Below are 20,748 nucleotides of genomic sequence, written 5' to 3' on the forward strand. Positions count from 1 at the left end.
GGAATAAATGAGTCCCAGTTCCATAGAGAGACATGTGGGAAGAGGGGTGAGTCCCTGATCCTGCTTTAACCCGCTTTAGAAATGACTGTAACAAATCCAGCTCACATTTGTGAATCGCTTTCATCTTTTCAAAGGGCGTACTGATGTAGTTTTCCTTCACCGGGACGCCCTAAGGCTCACAGGCCAGGCATCATCTTTCCCATTTGATGGCTGTTTGTCCTGCTCTGGAGGCAGCAGGGTGCAATGGTTGGGTGTGTGGATGCTGGAACCAGGTGGGTGGTTCTGGATCTGCGTTTCAATACTCACTAACTGTGTGACCTTGGGCAGATGCTTGTCCAAAGCTATAAAGTCTGGTTCATCACCTGTGAAGTCTGGGTTATCACAGGCCAACTCCATCGGGCTGTTGTGGAGTTAAATATGCCTCTGAATACAATGAAATAGTACTTAGCCATTAAAAGGAATGAAATTGTGCCATTTGCAGAGATGTGGATAGACTAGAGACTGTCATATAGACCTAAAGAGTGTCATATGGACTGTCATACAAAGTGAAAAAACTTCTCTTTTGAAGTTTTCAAAAGAGAAAAACATATTGTATGATATTGCTTATATGTGGAATCTAGAAAAATCATACAGATGAGCTTATTTGCAAAGCAGAAATAGAGACACAGATGTAGAGAACATTTATGGATACCAAGGGGAAGTGGGGGATGTGGGATGGATTGGGAGATTAGGATTGACATACATACGTTGCTGCTGCTGCTGCTGCTGCGAAGTCGCTTCAGTCGTGTCCAACTCTGTGCGACCCCATAGACGGCAGCCCACCAGGCTCCCCCGTCCCTGGGATTCTCCAGGCAAGAACACTGGAGTGGGTTGCCATTTCCTTCTCCAATGTGTGAAAGTGAAAAGTGAAAGTGAAGTCGCTCAGTCATGTCTGACTCTTCGCGACCCCGTGGACTGCAGCCCACCAGGCTCCTCCCTCCCAAGGGATTCTCCAGGCAAGAGTACTGGAGTGGGTGGCATTGCCTTCTCCATATACATACATTACTATGTTTAAAAATGGGCTTCCTAGGTGGCGCTAGTGATAAAGAAACTGCCTGCCAGTGCTGGAGACGCAGGTGACGTGGGTTTGATCCCTGAGTTGGGAAGACTCCCTGGAGGAGGAAATGGCAACCCACTCTAATATTCTTGCCCGGAAAATTCCATGGACAGGAGCCTGACAGGCTACAGTCCATGGGGCTACAGAGAGTCAGAAACACGACTGAGCAACTGAGCTCACGTATAAGACAACTAATGAGAACCTGCTTCATGACACAGGGGACGCTACCCAGTAATCTGTGGTGACCTAAATGGGAAGGAAATTTGAGGATTTCTAAAATAGGGGATATATATATACACACACACACATATATACACATATAACTGACAGTTGTTGTACAGCAGAAATTAACACAACATTGTGAAGCAACTATACAGCAAAAAAAATTTTTTTAATATATGCTCCTGGGTTGGCACAGTGCCTGGCACTCTGTGAGGATCCTATAAATGTTGACTGTTCTCCTGTTATCAGGTTTGTTCTTGAACCTTTTTGTCCTGCTGTTTGAACATGGTACTAGGGTTTATTTAGTAGGCCCCTGGAAACTTCTGATGTCCACCTGGCTCCATCACACCCTCCCTACCTGTGCGCCACCCCCCCAACTTTCCTGCTAAAAACTGGGAGAGAGAAAACTTGGGGACACCACTCTGCTCCAGTACTCTGGTGGGCAGTGTGGGACCTAGTGATGAGTGCCTTCCACACTGCATGTCCTGGGCCTCCTTCTGGTGACTCAGATGACAAACAATCCTTCTGCAATGAAGGAGACCTGGGTTCGATCCCTGGGTTGGGAAGATCCCCTGAAGACGGGAACGGCAACCCACTCCAGTATTCTTGCCTGGAAAATCCCATGGACAGAGGAACCTGGTGGGCTACAGTCCACGGACTCGCCAAGAGTCAGACACGACTGAGCAACTAACACTTTCACTTTTGCCCCTTTTCTGTGCTGGGCATAAGTGGGGCGCCAAGACTGACTTTGTTCCATTGCTTGCATCTGGTTTTCTCGTGTCATCTCTGGAATAGGACCTGGTGTAATCATAAGGTTTCAGAAGTTATACTGATAGAGAAGTCAGAGCTGCATGGTTCCTTCTGCCTTGAATGTCATGGGCAGATTTAAGGATTGACTGTGAGCATCTGGGGACAGCTGGAAATATTTGTTGTTTGTGTTTGACAAACAAGGCTTTGACCAGGATGCTTCCTTGGGGCTCAGTTATAGGGAGCATTACTAGCTGTGAGAGAAAAAGATTGCAAAAATGGCAAACTGGGAAATAGCAAGAAGTACAAGGAAGCATATGCTATGGAGAGGAACTCAAGTCTTTTGTAAAAACTAAGTGGAAAAATTCATAGAGAACTACTGAAAAATTACAGAAGGGTAACAGTCCAAAATGAGTTCCCTGGTGGCCCAGTGGCTAAGACTCTGCACTCCCAATGCAGGGGCCCCAGGTTCGATCCCTGGTCAGGGAACTAGATCCCATATGTTGTAACTCAGAGTTCACATGCAGCGCAGCCGAATAAATAAAGACAAAACAAACCCCCCCCCCCCAAATAAAAAGGGTACCAGTTGCCTTTCCTAAGTATATTTACCAATTCTGTTCTTGGGTTTTTTCAAGAAAAAAATGAGTTTTGTTTACCTGCAACTTCACAGGCCTCCCTCTACCTGTAGTTTCACACAGACTGGTCTTCCTCTTTTCCTTTCTTTCCTAGGATGATAGTTTTGGATGAGCAAGAATATTTTTTAACAGTTTAATCTGCACAGGGCAGGGCTTGTGAGAGCAGCCTGAGAGATCTGTGTAAAATAGAAGAATCCAGGCCCAAGGAAATGGCAACCCACTCCAATACTCTGGCCTGGAGAATCCCATGGACAGAGGAGCCCAGCAGGCCGTAGTCCATGGGGTTGCAAAGAGATGGACACGACTGAAGGGACTTAGCACGCATGCATGCCCCAGAACGCTTCCCCTACTCTGCTCCTTTTTTTCATCATCACCCCACCCCAACCCATCCTTCAACAACATAACACATGAAACTTCTAATCAGGGACTCTTGTTAAATCATGGAGCTGTGTCTTCACAAAAGAGCTTGAGGCATTGAATGTCTAAAAGGACAGAGGACCACTTTGGTCTTCTGAAAAATAGCAGCACAGATATACTTAGCCAGCTAGCCAGAAAGAAAGGTGCTTTCTAAAGCACATGGCGAATTTCTGCTTTTGGTGGAGAAAAGATGGTTGCAAGAGTTTACCAAGAAGATGCTGAATTATTTCAGGGAAGCTGCTTAAGATAAACACTTGGCTGCCTCCACTTCTGGTTGCTTGGGCTCGGGGACCAGGCTGCCTGTCTCTGCTCTCCCTAGAGTCTTCCCAGAAGCGTGGCTGCATCTTTCAATCTGAAGAAGGCGCTGCTTTGAAGTCCTCAACCTCCAGTAAAAAGAAGGGATCTAGCATTCCTCTCAGCACAGACCAGCAGAGTTCACCCCTTTCCCTGATAAGAATGCCAGGAATTTCCATCATTTCCTGTAGGGAATGGCTAAAGGAGCCCAGCGTGAGACTGTCCTTTCAACGGCACCTTTTCCAAACATCTCTAAATGGAAAGGGTACGACTGCAGGCAAAGCGCTGACCCTGGGCAGAGATAAGTGACAATCGATGGGAGGTGAACATGGTGTCCCTGCGGGGTTTCTCTTCAAAGCTGTTTGCCTCCCTGAGTGGCAGAGTCTTTGTGTGGCTTTGCAAGTCCTGATGGAGTTGATATTTATGATTTTATAAGAGTTTGGAGTCAAATGGCATGTGGAGAAGTGGACACAGCAAAGAAATTCAGAATAGTTCACCTGGCCCCTCTCCCTCCGCCCCCCATTTCCAGGAAAGTATCAGGGTTCCTGAGATCTGAGAAAGGGTTTTCTGGCTGTCGTTTCTTTTCAATAATCTGAGGTTTCCTAATTTTTAAAACAAAAGTTAATTTATTTTTTAATTGAAGGATAATTGCTTTATAGAATTTTGTTGTTTTCTGTCAAACCTCAACATGAATCAGCCATAGGAATACACATATCCCCACCCTCCTGAGCCTCCCCCCATCTCCCTCCCCATCCCACCCCTCTGGTTGATACAGAGCCCCTGTTTGAGTTTCCTGAGCCAGACAGCACATTCCCATTGGCTGTCTGTTTACACTTGGTAATGTAAGTTTCCATGTTACTCTCTCCATACATCTCACCCTCTCCTCCCCTCTCCCCTATTTTTAAGGTTAGAGATGATACTCACAGTCTCCCCTGCCAACAATATTCCCTCAAGTTTCACTTCTTTCCTTCCCATCAAGAACGTCTCAATGGGTGACTCAGATCTTCCCTGCCTCATCTTTCGTCTTCTGTTTTTGTTTAATTAATTTATTTATTTGGCCATGTTGGGTCTTAGTTGTGTCATGCGGGATCTTTTGTTGCAGCATGTGGACTCTGGTTCCATCGTGCAGGCTCACTAGTTGCTGCATGCAGGCTTCATTGCCCCAAAGCATAGGGGAATCTTAATAGCTCCCTGACTAGGATTTGAACCTGCGTCCGCTGCATTGCCAGGCAGATTTTTAACCACTAGACCACTAAAGATGTCCCCCTGCTCCATCTATCTTGCTCATCAGTAAAAATTCATTGAACACCACATTCCTGCATGCTTATGACTTTTTTTTTCTATTTCCATGTGAAGGAAAGCATTAAGCATCTTTTCCTGCATATGCCTTCTTGAATATGTGTCAGTGGGTTTCCACTCACTGGTTCTTTTAATTCTCCCAGAAATCCTTTGAGAATTACCTGCAAATAAGGAAACTGAGGCTGAGGGGCATTGCCCATGACTGAGTTCGACTTGACTTCAATCCCACTGTTCTTGCTCACAGGTATGTTCCTTCTCAGAGGATCCCAAGATTTTGGTGGGAAAATACCTGATTGAATCAGCCTGCCAATGCAAGAGATGTGGGTTCGATCCCTGGGTAGGGAAGATTTCTTGGAGGAGGAAATCGCAACACATTCCAGTATTCTTGCCTGGAGAATCCCATGGACAGAGGAGCCTGGTGGTCTCTAGTCCACAGAGTCACAAAGAGTCAGACATGACTGAGCACACACATTTCACAATTTTATAAGACGCAGAACTTGAATATTTGAGGGCTGAAATTGTCAGCCATTTTAAGTGTAATTCTTTTCTCCCTTTTCTGGTTTTCATTCACTCGTGAATCCTGGTAAGAGGGTGGGGAAAGAGAGGAGAGGGAATCATTTGTTTTTCCTACCACTGGGTTGAAGCTGAAAATAGTTTGCTTTTATTTTTTGGAAAAGTTAAAGAAAAAAAAAATCTGTTCAACCATTTTTCTTTTAAGACAGCATGAAGACATTAGGTTGATTCCAATGTTTAGTGGCTGGGGGTTGGGTGGGAAAGAGTTACTCCTTTTGGTAGCGACTCTAAGCAACTTAAAACAGATGAACGTTGCAATTTTCCTTGGAAGTTTTGAGTTGTAAATTTGGGAGGTGCCCTGGGAAAGGGAAAGATGCCCTGGAGATTTTGATGGAAGACTGCGATCCTCAGCAGAGTTGTGGACTAGAGTGACTTTTCTCTCTCTCACCTTCCTTCCTGGGATCCTTGGTGTTCAGGACAGTGGCTGGTTAGGAAGCAAGGCTCTGACCCTTCCCAGCAAGCGAAAACCTCACTTGGCTCATCTCTGAAATGGGAATGGCAAGAATACCTTCTGGATTGCAAAACCTACAAATCAAATATATGAGGGGCCAGGTGAGGGGTAGGTCTGTCATTAGACTGCTGACCACCCTCGGGTTTCTTGCTCTTTTCTTCTCCCTCTCCAGCTTCCACGGTCTTGTGTAGTCTCAGCTCTCCCTGTGTGCTGTCTGCCTAGTCGCTCAGTCATGTCCGACTCTTTGCATCCCCCTGGACTGTAACCCTCGGGGCTCCTCTGTCCATGGGGATTCTCCAGGCAGGAATACTGGAGTCAGTTGCCATGCCCTCCTCTAGGGGATCTTCCCAACCCAGGGATCGAATCCAGGTCTCCCACATTGCAGGCAGATTCTTTACCATCTGAGCTACCAGGGAAGCCCAAGAATACTGGAACAGGTGGACTATCCCTTCTCCAGGGTAGCCAATCCCTTCTCCAGGGGATCTTCCCGACCCAGGAATCAAACCGGGGTCTCCTGCATGGCAGGTGGATTCTTTACCATTTGAGCTACCAGGGAAGCCCAAGAATACTGGAACAGGTAGCCTATCCCTTCTCCAGGGGATCTTCCCGACCCAGGAATCAAACTGGGTCTCCTGCACGGCAGGCGGATTCTTTACCAGCTGAGCCACCAGGGAAGGTCTCCGTTTTCTGATCATCCCATCTGCCCTCCCTGTATTGAAATCTAATAGTTACCAAGGGGAAAAGACTGGGGGAGGGATAAATTGGAAGACTGGGATTGCCATATACACACTGCTATATGTAAAATAGATAATACACCTGCTGTGTAACACAGGGAACAGTACTCAATACAATGACCTACATGGGAATAGAATCTTTAAAAAGTGGATATATGTGTATATATATATAACTGGTTCACTTTGCTGTATGGTAAAAACTCACATAACATTGTAAACAAACTCTATGCCAATAAAAACTAATTTAAAAAATTAAAATACAGAGCCTGTCCGAGGGGAAACAAAGAAAAAGAAATCTTCCTACCCTTCCTTCTGCATTCTCTGTCCTGCACTGGGGCCATCTTTTGTTGGGAATGTCAGAAGAGTCTGTTTTCTTGCAGGGCTTTTTTTCTCTTTTTTTAATTGAAAGGCTTGGTGGCCACCAGCAAAGAATATATTTGAAGGAAGGTGGGGCACACAGTGGGATGGAGTAGGGTGGAGTGGTTAGTAGCAACTTCCATGGATGTAGTGCAGCAGCCTTCTGGCTGAGGCACTGTACCCCAAAGCTTCCAGTTTTGCCACTTACCCACCCCTGAGACAGCCTCGGGCCGTTAACCTCCCAAGGCTTCTGTGTGCTGGTCTAAAAGGGGGTAATTATAGTATCTGCCTGTCGGGCTGTCCTGAGAACTCAAGGAGTTAGAGCAACGCCTTGCTATGGAAAGATACAAATGGTGCGTCATGAGGAGGGCCATAAATGGTTACAAGGTGGCTGTGGCCATTCCAGATGGGTGACAGTCTTGGGTTCTTGTGTCTTTTTGGAAGCAGGGAAGCTTTCCCAGAAGCCCTTTCATAGACCTTCACTCGCGTGTCACTGGCCAACACTGAGTCAGTCTTTTCATAAATCAATTACAGACAAAGGGGACCGACTGGCTCTGGGTGGCTTGGGCTCATCATTTGGGTGCGATGTATGATGAGGAATTAAGGAATTAACACTCTGGCCACTATTATTATGTACAAATTAATATCCATAATGCAGACCATTAGAAATACATAATATGTATATTAAATTGTAACATGTAATATTGTTATATTTGGGCTTCCGTGGTGACTCAGCGGTTAAGAACCCACCGGCCAGTGGAGGAGTCACAATAGACACGGTTAGACCCCTGGGTTGGGAAGATCTCCTGGAGAAGGAAATGGCAACCCACTCCAGTATTCTTGCCTGGAGAATCCCATGGGCAGAGGAGCCTGACGGGCTATAGTTCATGGCGTCACAGAAGAGTCATATCAGGACTTCGAGACTAAACAACAACAAGCTGTTATATTTGCAATTTAATATTAAATTATTCAATGAATGCTTAATTATTAAATAATTTAAGTATAATCTGATCCATTCTTATTTATAATTTGTTCCACTTATGAAATTATTCTGTTTTATGTAACACGTTGAAAATTCAGTCTATTCACAAAATAGCTGTCAGTTTCCTTTTATGACTTGGAATTTTGTTATAAATGGAGTTGCCAGGTGCTGAATTCTCAAGCACCAAGAGTTCTTAGTTTTTGACAGTTTATAAAAAAGAGAAAATTTCAAAAGACAGGAGATCAGTATGATCGAGAAGGAAATGAATAAATGAGTAAACAAAAGCTACTTTGCTTTCTGGGAGCTTAGCCTTCTCAGTAGTGTTCAGCAGATTTGGAAGAAACTTTTTTTTTTTTTTTAAGAGGAACTTGAAAAAAGAAAAAAAAGAGAGAAAGTCCCAAATCTCAGTGAATACAACTCTTAGCACAGGAAGCATTGTGAAACTGGTCTTCTGTTCTGAGTCATAACTATAAACATTTTCTGCTTCTTCTGATATTTCATTTTTATCCCTTTTATAAGTTTTAGAAAATTGACATTTGGCCCTGATTGAAACAGTCTCCTCTTTTATAACTGGGCTGCTTTTTCTTCATTGGTGTAAATGTTTCCATACACAGATCAATTTTTTTCACCAACTGCAAAAGATAAAGGATTTTAGATTTGTCAGGAAAACAGGAGAATGGAACTAGAACTCTGCAGAAGTTCTGGCAAATATCCAGACTACATTCTTATTCCAAATGAAAGATGCCCTTTCTTCGCTAATACTTGAAATAATCTTTCTAACATGTCCTTTTTGTTCTACGAAGCAGGGAACCGTTTCGGTAACATCATTGCTGACATTTTCAATTTTGAATCTTCAACCTAAGCTCAAGCATTCAAAGCCATATAAATGAGAGAGAGCCATATTCTTTTCCTTTAGGTTTTATTTTGTGCTTGTAAAAGGACGTCCTTGTGGTATCTCACATTTAATACTTGCCAAATGTGGGGCCATTTGACAAGGAACATCAAGATATATTGATTGTTCCACCTCACATTTTACATAAAGTCTGCTGTTGACTCACTTTGGAAACAATTGAGAAGAAACTGCAGCGCTTCACAGGGTGAGAAGCATTCACTGGCTGCCCCCTGTGTGCCATGAACTGGGGTGCAAAGATAAATAAACAAGGTCTCTGCTCTTGAGCCTTTTGTTCTTTATCACCAACATTTATAAGTCATTTAAAAAAATTTCTAGAAAACAATAGATATAAAAGTCATTATGAAAACAAGTTTTTCTCCTAAAAATATTCACTCTAGGAATGGCCCATTTGCTAAGCCTCATCAAAGGCTCCTCCGAAAAGCATCATAGATATAGAACAGAGGACTGCTGCTTTATGATGAAAGTGATGTAAAATGGGGTGTCACTGATTTACCTGTAAATTCTGCAGTGGGGCATGAAAAAAGAGAGCAAAACAGGTGGGGAACAGGGCTGGGAGGGGGAAATCCACTGGCCCAGGGAAAAGGTGAGTGAAGCATGGATGGAATCTAGGGAAGAGATTCAAGAAGGGAATGGTGGCCTTAAGCAGTGCCCCCTTTCTGGGAAATGTCTGCAGTTTGTGAAATTTGCTGAGAAACTTAAGTGAGCAAGACTCCTTGGGAAACATCATTCTCTGTCAATGGGGAATGAAAGTGATGTGACATTTATTAACCACCCATACTGCGCTGGGCATCACACACAGTAAAGAAGGAAGACGTGACCTTTTCCCTTTGGGAATTTTCAAGTGTAATGAAAAGCAGACAGTTTTCCAACAAGGGTATTTGCATAAAAGAAAAGTATCAGCCATCCCTAGGCATTGCTTCCTCTCCTACCCACAGAATTTCCAAAGCACAATAGAGGATACCACGTGCCAGATGGAGTGCCAGCCGCCTTGGTTTTCTGCTGATCTAAGTTCAGTAACTGGCAAGACTTCAGTGGTTTCCGGATGAGCTTGGGGGTACTCCTTGGCACCCGCCCCTCCCATCTGTACACAGGAAGAAGGCATCCATGGAGTCCCTGTCCTCTGCCCCCAGAAAAGGTTCACAACGAGGTGTGAGAACCTGTTTGGTATAAGCCCGTGAGAGCAGGTTGGAAAGTAATTTCCGTCTCCAGATGGTGTTCATGCCATGGACCCAGTTGTTACCAGACTGCGGCCATGTGAACCCGCTGTGCTTATTAACTGCAGCTCTCTGTGTTTAAAACACAATTCAGAAAGTATGGGGTAAAATAATTTGGTTGAGTCTCTTTCACTATTTGTTCCACTTTTTGGGGTGGAGGCTGCACTGCGTGGCATGTGGGGATCTTGGTTCCCCAACCAGAAGTGGAACCCAGCCCCCCTCTCTACAGTGGAATCACTGAGTCTTAACCACTGGACTGCCAGACAAGTCCCATATGTGTTTCCCTTTTGATGGACCAAAGTGTACCTCCTATAAACAGTGACTAAGGATCAGAGGGCCTGAGTGACCTTCAACATGTAAATTTCTGCCACAAAGTCTTCATTTGCTTGTTACAGAAAGAAGGATAATAAGACTACGCAAGTGAGAGGGCACCTTGAAGATTAATTAATGGAAGTGAAATGCTTAGCACAATGCCTGACCCTTAGAAGCTGTTGCATAAATGCATATCAGTGAAAGAGAACCAGACTTTTTTGAAAAGTGAGTTCAGTACTTCTCTTGAACTCCTTTTGCTCTCTGTTTACACACACACAGAGCACACACATCTGTATGTGCCCTGTGTGTGTGCTCGTGTGTGTCCATCACTGGGTGTTTGAAGAGTTCTGAACTAGAAACATGGACATCAGTACTGCAGTCTTTCTTGCAGTTAACTAACTGTGAATTTTGCAAAATGATGTAAACTTTCTGGGTCTCAAATAAGCTCTTTTAAAAGGAAGAAGGTTTTGAAGTAGGTGATTTAAAAGACTTCTTTAGGCCTTATCATGATATGGGTTTGCATCTGTAATGGGATCCAAGATTCTTTTCTGCTACTACATGCGATTAAAAAAGAAAAAATATATATATATATATTATTTTTCACCCTTCCTTTTACGTACCCCAGCAGTTCAGAATAAGTATTTTGATGTCCTCATTTCAGGGGCTTCCCTGATCACTCAGCAGTAAAGAGTCTGCCTGCCAATGCAGGAGACCTAAGAGATGGGTTCAATCCTTAGGTTGGGAAGATCCCCTGGAGGAGGGCATGGCAACCCACTCCAGTATTCTTGCCTGGAGAATCCCATGGACAGAGGAGCCTGGTGGGCTACAGTTCATGGGGTCACAAAGAGATGGACACGACTTAGTGACTAAACAATGAAAACAACCCTCATTTCAGATACATTTTCCCCAGATATCTGATACAAATTTAGCAAAATTGGCAGATGGAAAACTACCTTCTCTTCTCATTAGTTTTGTTCCTTATATCAGTGATCTCATGATTATTGGGGTTGCTATTTGGTTGTATGTTCCTTTCATGTAGCTTTAGATGTATTGAAGTATATTCTAGGTTTGAGTGTTTTGAACTCACTTTACTCTAGATTTCTACACTCAAAAAGGGAAGATTCTATACCCTCCAAGCTTCATAAAGTCAGTGGGTAATTATTCAAATACGTGTGTCTGCAAATTTAATAAGGAGCATAATGTTTCCATTAATAATCCCCAAGAAAAATTGGCAGTTTCTCTCAATTCAGTGATCGGTTTATACTTACCATAGTATGAAATTTTTCATTGTGCTTCTTTTATTAATGAAAGACATACTGAATGAGAACATAAATCTACTAGTTATCAACAAATGAAAAGCATCTCTTTAGCCATGTCCCTTATTGGGAAGAAGGCCTTCCAGGAGCTGTGACTTTCTCACTTTTTTGGGTTACTAATGAAGTATTAGAATATACCACCCCACAAAAAAGAAAAAAAAAAAAAGAGCAAGAGAGAGAGTACCAGGTGGTCTTCTGTGTCTTGGGTTTTTTTTTTCCTTCTTCTAAGATTATGTTTATATAAAGTGGGAGCATGTGTATTTAAAAAGTCCGTGAGCTAGACTTTTTCCCCTCCTGGGAAATTACTAGGTTGGTTCCTTCCATCTCTGCCTGTAAAATAGTTAACCGCTCTTTGAAAATTGAAATGAAGTTAAAAGACACTTGCTCTGGAAGGAAAGCTATGACAAACCCAGACAGCATATTAAAAAGCAAAGACGTCACTTTGCTGACGAAGGTCTGTATAGTCAAGGCTATGTTTTTTCCAGTAGTCACATATGGATGTGAGAGTTGGACCACAAAGAAGGCTGAGTGCCAAAAAATTGATGCGTTTGAATTGTGGTGTTGGAAAAGACTCTTGAGAGTCCCTTGCACAGCAAGAAATCAAACCAGCCAGTCTTAAAGGAAATCAATCCTAAATATTCATTGGAAGGACTGATGCTGAAGCTGAAGCTCCAATACTTTGGCCACCTGATGTGAAGAGCTGACTCACTGGAAAAGATCCTGATGCTGGGAAAGATTGAAGGCAGGAGGAGAAGAAGGTGGCAGAGGATGAGACTGTTAGATAGCATCACTGACTCAGTGGACATGAATTGGAACAAACTCTGGGAGACAGTGAAGGACAGGGAAGCCTGGCATGCTACAGTTCATGGAGTTGCAAGAAATTGGACACTACTTAGCAACTGAGCAAAAACAACAGCATTTGAATGAAGGGAAGAAGAAAGGAAGAAAGGAAAGAAGGAAGAATATTGCTTTTTTTTTTTTTCCTGTTTATGATTGCAAACACCTAGAAATGGTAGATTTTGATAAATTGAGTCTTCTTGTTTCACCTGCTGGGCACTTATGTGGATTTAGGTATGTAGCTGGTGACCTGAAGGATTTGGGGTTCCTGGGGCTGAAAGAAGGAAAAGCCACAGCGGGGAGAGAAAGGGGATGGGGGTTCAAGCAATTGGATTTAGTTCTCAAAAACTAAATCACAAGAAGAAGGGAGTGAGCAAACCCTTGCATCCCTATCATTTCTTACCTTTCAAAGATGTCATTTTTCCTTATCATGGTGTAAGCTCAGCAGAGACAAAGATAGTGTCTGTTTTGTTCATCGCTGACTTAGGACGGGCCTTGGCTCCACAAGTATTTGAGAAAGGAAGAGTAATATGCTTTGGTGCTTATACCGTGTGTTTTACTCAGGGGATTTTCTTTAATCACATAGAAGCTCTTGACCTGGTGGGTTATGTCCCTAATGGTGCCTGTGTGTGGACCAAGAACATTTTCCAGAGTTGAATTCTGGGGAGACAGAGGTGTGGACCCCAAATCCAGCAGCCGGTCATGGCAGAGACTCAAAGCCAGGACGGGTGCATGGAGGGGATTAGGGCTGAGAGGAGGAAGACCAACTAGAGCTGACCCTGGGTGGCGGTGGTGGGGGGGCGTCTCATAGGAAGAGACACTGACCTGAGTCTACCTGGGGCCCACGTCCTTGTTTGCTTCTTCAGAAAGACCCTGGGAAAGTTCTTTGGCTTCATCTGAATTTCTTCTGTGCTTACACTGAGTTAAGATCACAGAGCTCTTGTGAAGTGCAGATACATACACTTGGCAGTTGTAGAGAGAAAGATGGTAGACTCGCAGTACAATTGGTCACAAGATGTTTTTTGGTTTTGCAGAACATATAAAAGTAATTTCTACCCTACACTGTAGTCCGTTCAGTGTGTGATAGCATTATGTCTAAAAAGAAAAACCATGATACATACCTTAACTTAGAAATATTGCTAAAAAATGCTAATCATCATCTGACAATGCAGGATGCCACAATTACCAGTTGAGACGCACACACACACATACAAAAGCAAGGTACGCCTGGCAGGAGATGCAGGTTTGATCCCTGGGTTGGCAAGATCCCCTGGAGAAGGAAATGGCAACCCACTCTAGTATTCTTGCTTGGAAAATTCCATGGATAGAGGAGCCTGGCAGGCTACAGTCCACAGGGTTGCAAAGAGTCAGACATGACTGAGTGAGCATGCCTGAAGGATTCAGAATAGTAAGTCATAGTCTCTGCTGTTAGGATGACACGGTCAAGTGAAGAGGACAAGAAGTTGCGCTCACATGAAACAAGAGGGAACAGTCCCAGCTGGTGTATCCTAGAGGTTTGTGCCAAAGATGAGTCCAGACCAGGGGAAATCAGGGAAGGAAAATGAAAATCATTGCTGTGGTCTGGGGTTCTGGGTGAAGAGAGGCAGAAATTAGCTCAGGGATGTGCCTGTGGGGATGGGCAGAAAAGGTCTCCAGAGAGGGAAAGAGTAAACTTTCCTGCCCAGAGCTGGGGTGGCTTGTTGGAGGGCGGGGTGGGAGATGGGCCAGGCTGAAAACTAGGGAGAAGAATTTAAATTTGATCCGATTAAAAGTAATTGGTCTCGGGCTTCCCTGGTGGCTGGGTGGTAAAGAATCCTTCTGCCAATGCAGAAGACACGGGTTCAATTCCTGGTCCATGAAGATCCCACATGCCACGGAGCCACTAAGCCCGTGCTCCACACCTATTGGGCCTGTGACCTAGAGACCGGGAGCCACAACTACTGAAGCCCACGCACCAGAGAGCGAGTGCTCTCCAACAAGAGGAGCTACCACAATGAGAAGCCTGTGCAGCGCAACTTGACAATTAGCCCTTGTTTGTCACAACTAGAGAAAAGCCTGGGGAGCAACAAAGATCCAGCACAGTCAAAAATAAAATAGTAAAAAACAGTGATTGGTCTCAAAGTGTTTTAACAGAACCATCTGAGTAACAGAAGAAGTCTGGAGTGCGACTGATGTGCTGTTACTACCTAGTTTTACACAATACGAAGAAAAAGTGGAATTTACAGGGGCGAGGGAGTGAGCTGATGGTGTGCTCCTGACATGGGAATGAAGTGAGGGAGTCGCTGTGATCTGTGACTCTGGGACGTCTCTGACTCTTAGGTGGTCACTGATAGCCTCTGCCACTGAGTTCAAAGGTCAGCGAGGGAGGAGGCCGTCACAGCTCAGGCAAGTTCCGGCCCCGCTGGGCACTCGCCGTGTTTACGACATGGGCCACCGCCACCTTTCATTGCCTTGAGACTATTAGGCAACTAATTATTTTTCTTGGTGCATGTGTGGTTTGTTCCTTTCCCGATTTTATTAGGTCTTTGGGTTTGGCTGGCCATTGCCAGACATCTTGAGTGCAACCGTGTATCAGCAGGCATAGTTCATAGGCACTTTTTACAAAGCAGCTGCTGCCAGTGTGTTGTTAGGGATCTTTGATTTGGGGGGAAATTTAATAACAACAAACCAAGCCTAAAAGCAGACGTTGTGGAAGAAGCATGAGATGAAAAGTCGGTGAGGATTGTCCTCTGCCAAGGATAAGCAAATCCCTTTTTGGAAGAGATGATGCTGAAAGCTAGCTCTGAGGTTGGAAGCTCGTTTTGGGAAGCAAGTCAAGGAAAGGGAAGTGGTGAGTGAGAGGAGCCAACCACAGGCCCTGGGAAGACTGTGGGGTTTCAGGGCTAAGCGTGGGGGTCTTTCAGTTGGAGCCAGTGCTTCAGAATCTGCCAACCTTGCTCCAAATCCCACCTTTCCACCTCATCCTCCCCAAAGCGCAGAGATGGAAAGAACTGGCTTTCCCATTGTTGCCAGGAAGGCTTAAATGTGAGATATTACACTTGACTCCTTTTAACAAAGTGAAAGTCGCTCAGTCATGTCTGACTCTTTGCAACCCCATGAACTGTACCGTCCATGGAATTTTCCAGGCCAGAATACTGGAGTGAGTAGCCATTTCCTTCTGCAGGGGAATCTTCCCAACCTAGGAATCAAACCCGGGTCTCTCGCATTGCAGGCGGATTCTTTACCATCTGAGCCACCAGGGAAGCCCTCCCTTCCCAGGTGGCCCTAGTGGTAAAGAACTAGCCTCCTAATGCAGGACACATAAGAGATGGGGGTTCAGTCCCTGAATCGGGAAGATCCCCTGGAGGAGGGCATGGCAGCCCACTCCAGTGTTCTTGCCTGCAGAATCCCAGGGACAGAGGAGCCTGGTGGGCTACAGTCCATGGGGTTGCAAAGAGTCTGACACGACTGAAGTGATTTAGCATGCCTCTTAACAAAGTCTAGCTGAGGAGAAATTAGCCTGAGGCTGTTAATAAAAGAAACAGACTGGCTTCCACATCCCAACCATTGTTTCTGTTGGTAGAATGCTTCTCTACCCATATTCCCTTGGCCACGGTCACGTGGTCCATCTCATCCGGGAACCTGATGATAAGTTGCATGTGGTTTGGAGGGGCCACAGCCATCAGGCAGCGTGTTCCTTCAATGCTTTCTTTTAACAATAACTATTGAGACAGAGTGTACATTATTGTACATCCACTGGTTTGAAGTCTACAGGTCTGTCGTTTTTAGCATATTCACAGCTGTACAGTCGTCGTCACAATTTTGGAACATTGTCATCCCTCCACAGTGAAACCTTGTACCCATTAGCTATCAATCTCCATTTCTTCCAAACCCTCTTCCCCGAAATCTCTCAGCAACCACTAAGCTTCTTTCTGACTCTGGATTTTCCTGCTCTGGACAGTTCATATCAATGGAATCAAACAATATAGGGTCCTTCTGCAGCTGGCCTGCTTCACTCAGCACAATGTCTTTAGGGTTCATCCATGTCATAGCATGACTTAGTTCTCTGTTCCTTCTTATATTCTAGCCACATAATATTCTACCCACATTTCGTTTACCCGTTCATCAACAAATAGGCATTGTTGGGTTGTTTCTACTTTCTGGCTGTTATGACTCAGGCAGCAATGCTTCTTTGATATTTTACTTTCCTAGTAGTTTTATTGAGACAGAGTGTACCTATCATATAATCCACTGGTACAGTCTGGCTACTGTGAATCATAGTGAACTTTCAGGTACCAGTTTTTGTGTGGACATATAATGTTCTCTTGGGTGCTACCTAGAAGCAGAATTGCCAAGTCACGTGTCACCCTATCTTTACCTTTTGGGGTGCTGCCAGACTACTTTCCAAAGTGGCTGCATTGCTCCTTTACTGAGTATTCCTATTTTTTAATCCCCAAAGAGAAAAAATTAGCTTGAGTTATTTTGCTATCCTAGAGAGATGATATGTAGTAAAAAAGGAATAGAACTGAAATGACTCGAGAGTGGTTTTAGATATGGTATCATTTACATCTAAATCTTTGTACATTTTAATACACTTCAGTTTTCTACTATGTGGAAAAGATGGTCTGGTTAACATTTCTCTTCCCCCCTTTTTTCTTTTTTAAAGAAATATATTATTTACTTGGTCGAGATGGGTCTTAGTTGTGGCTCGAGGAATCTTTGTTGCGTTCATGTGAGGTCTTTCCTTGCAGTGCATGGACTGTCTAGTTGTGGTTCGAGGGCTTAGTTGCTCCACAGGATTTGGGCTCTTCATTCCCCGACCAGGGTTGAACCTGCATCCCCTGCATTGGAAGGCGAATACTTAACCACTGGACCACCGGAAGTGCACTCCCCCTTTTCCTAAGTCCCTGTTTAAGTCAGTGAGGGGCAAGTTTAAGTCACCATGGCTCTGTGCAGGTGGCCAGCATGGCAGCCCAGAGCTGTGTGTGGCTACTGAACTCTTGAAAATATGGCTGATTCAAACTGAGATCCCCGATCAGCCTGAACTCCTTGGAAGGAGTCCTGAATAGCTTGAACAGTCTTGGAAGATGTAATATGAAAGAAAGAATGTAAAATATCTCACAGTAATTTTTGTTTTATTTTATATAGGTATCAAGATGATAGTATTTGGGGTCTCTTGGGCTAAATAAAATACATTGTTTAAAAAATTAAAAAAAAAAAACCCTCACCTGTTTCTTTTTACTTTTTTTGAAATTGGAGGGTAACGGCTTTACAGTGTTATGCTGGTTTCTGCTGTGCAACAACGCGGATCAGCCACACGTATACACATCGCCCTCCCTCTTAAGCCTCCATTCCACTCCCACACCCCACCCTTCCAGGTCGTCACAGAGCACGGAGCTGAGCTCGCTGTGTCCTACGGCAGCTCCGCACTAGTGTCTGTTTTACACACAGCTGTGTATATATGTCAGTGCTACTCTGTCCGTTCATCCCGTCCTCTTCTTTCCCTGCTGTGTCCAAAGTCTTTCTCTGTGTCTTGAGTCTCTGTTCCTGCCGTGCAAATAGATTCATCAGTACCATTTTTGTAGATTCCACATGTACATGTTAATATACCTTTGTTTTTCTTTTTACTTGTTTTAATGTGGCTATTAGAAATTTTTTAATGACTCTCGTGACTTGCATATCTGTTGGACAGTGCTGTTATATACCATTTTCAAGGCTTGTTTTTGAACTACTGGAAAAGAAAAACAGGTCATCTAAATATCCTTTGGATAAACTCAGATGATTATTAGCAAACCTTCCTATCACTTTTTTATCACCAAGAATCTGTCCTTTGAGTTAGAACAGCAAATCAAATGAGTATCAGTCAGCTTTTAGCGATAGGACTTTAACTGACCAACCAGCCAGCCTTCCTTACAAGTGAATCCATCCCTACCCAACAAAATAAGACAAAACCTTGATGAACGTCATGGCCATGATAATTGAATACAGCTCCTTGCCTGACCCTCCCACTCCTGGTTTGGCCTGAGATGCTGCCCCTCTCTGTTATATAACCTGGTGGATGTCCCAGACTGAAAAAGAAAAGGAGATGGGACACATGGTGACAAACGATTGAGAAGATGCTGGGTAGGTTGATCACTGAGTCATCCTTCAGCTAACGTGTGAATATCACTTAACCCTAAATAGAGAGGGTCAGATGGGGGCTTCTCATCTGCCTCTTTTGTTGGAAGATCAATATTCAGATTACCAGGAAAGTTATGTGAAAGGTATAACCTCCTTGGCAACCCTCTTTTGTAAAACACACATATGTACTGGTGTTTCTAATCTCAAGTATCTGGACATAAGGTTACGACTAGTGGTTTCATGATTCGAAACAGAACAGACCTGTGTTTTGGCAGCTTCCCCAGGTAACATAATTTAGCTTGACTCCAGACCTCAAGACAGATAAATTCCTGAATTCCACTCCAATAGGAAGAAAACTCCTTCCCCTTTGGCTGAAACTTTCGCTGATGCATAAAATGAAACTTGGGGTGGGAGTGAATTCAGAAGGTGAGACAAAGTCCATAAAACCTTAGGGCATAGAGTGAATGAAGAAATCTGATCTCTCTTGTGGCCCATCCCAAGTGATGGTGGAAGAAGAAGACGAAAAAGAGGTTGGACCAGCCAGGACTTTATTTCTGGATGACAGCAGAGGGACTCCACGTGTGTTTAAATGATGTCTCTTGTCAAAAACATTCTTTATTGATGTTGCTTACTTGAGCTCACGGCCAGATCAGAACAACTGAGTTCATTTTCTTCTTTCTCTTGACGAGTTCTTAAGGGAAGGAATCAGCAGGCTAATCAGTTATCACTCAACACTTGCTCGTTTTAAAGGAAGAACCTCAGGGCAGTCCCCCTGGGAAGTACTGAGAGGTCATTATGGTTTATTGAAAAACAGGATCATTAAGAGAGAGATAACAATCGTATAAATGAATTCGTGTGTTGGACACATGTGTTGTGTAGGGTTTCCAGGTTGATTTCGGGGTCAACCTTATGAACAATGATCCTTTTTTTTTTCCCATTTATTTTTATTACTTTACAATATTGTAGTGGTTTTTGCCATACATTGACATGAATCAGCCATGGATTTACATGTATTCCCCATCCCAATCCCCTCTCCCACCTCCCTCTCCACCCGATCCCTCTGGGTCTTCCCAATGCACCAGCCCCGAGCACATGTCTCATGCCTCCAACCTGGGCTGATGATCTGTTTCACTCTTGATAATATACATGGTTTGATGCTGTTCTCTCGAAACATCCCACCCTCGCCTTCTCCCACAGAGTCCAAAAGTCTGTTCTGTACATCTGTGTCTCTTTTTCTGTTTTGCATATAAGGTTATCGTTACCATCTTTCTAAATTCCATATATATGCGTTAGTATACTGTATTGGTCTTTATCTTTCTGGCTTACTTCACTCTGTATCATGGGCTCCAGTTTCATCCATCTCATTAGAACTGATTCAAATGAATTCTTTTTAACGGCTGAGTAATATTCCATGGTGTATATGTACCACAGCTTCCTTATCCATTTGTCTGCTGATGGGCATCTAGGTTGCTTCCATGTCCTGGCTATTATAAACAGTGCTGCGATGAACATTGGGGTGCACGTGTCTCTTTCAGATCTGGTTTCCTCGGTGTGTATGCCCAGGAGTGGGATTGCTGGGTCATATGGCAGTTCTAGTTCCAGTTTTTTAAGAAATCTCCACACTGTTCTCCATAGTGGCTGTACTAGTTTGTATTCCCACCAACAGTGTAAGAGGGTTCCCTTTTCTCCACACCCTCTCCAGCACTTACTGCTTGTAGACTTTAGGATAGCAGCCCTCCTGACTGGCGTGTGATGGTCCCTCACTGCGGTTTTGATGTGCGTTCCTCTGATGATGAGTGATGCTGACCCTCTTTTGAGAAGGCCCTGAGCATCCTGTTTTTCTCCTGTGCTCTCCGGCCTTTTAGTTGAGAGGCATGAGCGAATCGGGAAATTTTATCCTGCCTGATTTCATGTCCACCATGAAGCTTCTGGAAGGTGGAGAAAGGAGTAAAGAAAAGCATTCTGGCGCATGCACACTACTTGCTGCCCTGGGTGTGCAGAGAAGGCTGGTCTGGGGTCTCCTCACATGGACCTGGCTTTAGCAGAGTTTTGTTGTTCTTCAGTCGCTAAGTCATGTCCAATTGTCTGCAACCCCATGGGCTGCAGCACACCAGGCTTCCTTGTCCTTCACTGTCTCCCTGAGTTTGCCCAGACTCATGTCCATTGAGTCAGTGATGTCATCCAACCATCTCATCCTCTGTTGCCCGCCTCTCCTGCCCTCAATCTTTTCCAGCGTCAGGGTCTTTACCA

At 44.2% G+C, this 20,748-nt stretch overlaps 1 protein-coding gene and 1 non-coding gene across 2 annotated transcripts in view; both read left to right on the forward strand.

Moving 5' to 3' along the window:
- The window catches only part of COLEC12 (collectin subfamily member 12), a 178,927-nt gene that overhangs the window by 19,637 nt on the left and 138,542 nt on the right, over positions 1 to 20,748 (forward strand). The window lies entirely within an intron of this gene.
- On the forward strand, positions 2,482 to 2,554 carry TRNAG-CCC (transfer RNA glycine (anticodon CCC)). Its single transcript has one exon. It is a non-coding gene; the product is annotated as a tRNA-Gly (tRNA).

Source organism: Odocoileus virginianus, chromosome 22, assembly GCF_023699985.2.
Source record: "Odocoileus virginianus isolate 20LAN1187 ecotype Illinois chromosome 22, Ovbor_1.2, whole genome shotgun sequence".
NCBI classification, from domain to species: domain Eukaryota; kingdom Metazoa; phylum Chordata; class Mammalia; order Artiodactyla; family Cervidae; genus Odocoileus; species Odocoileus virginianus.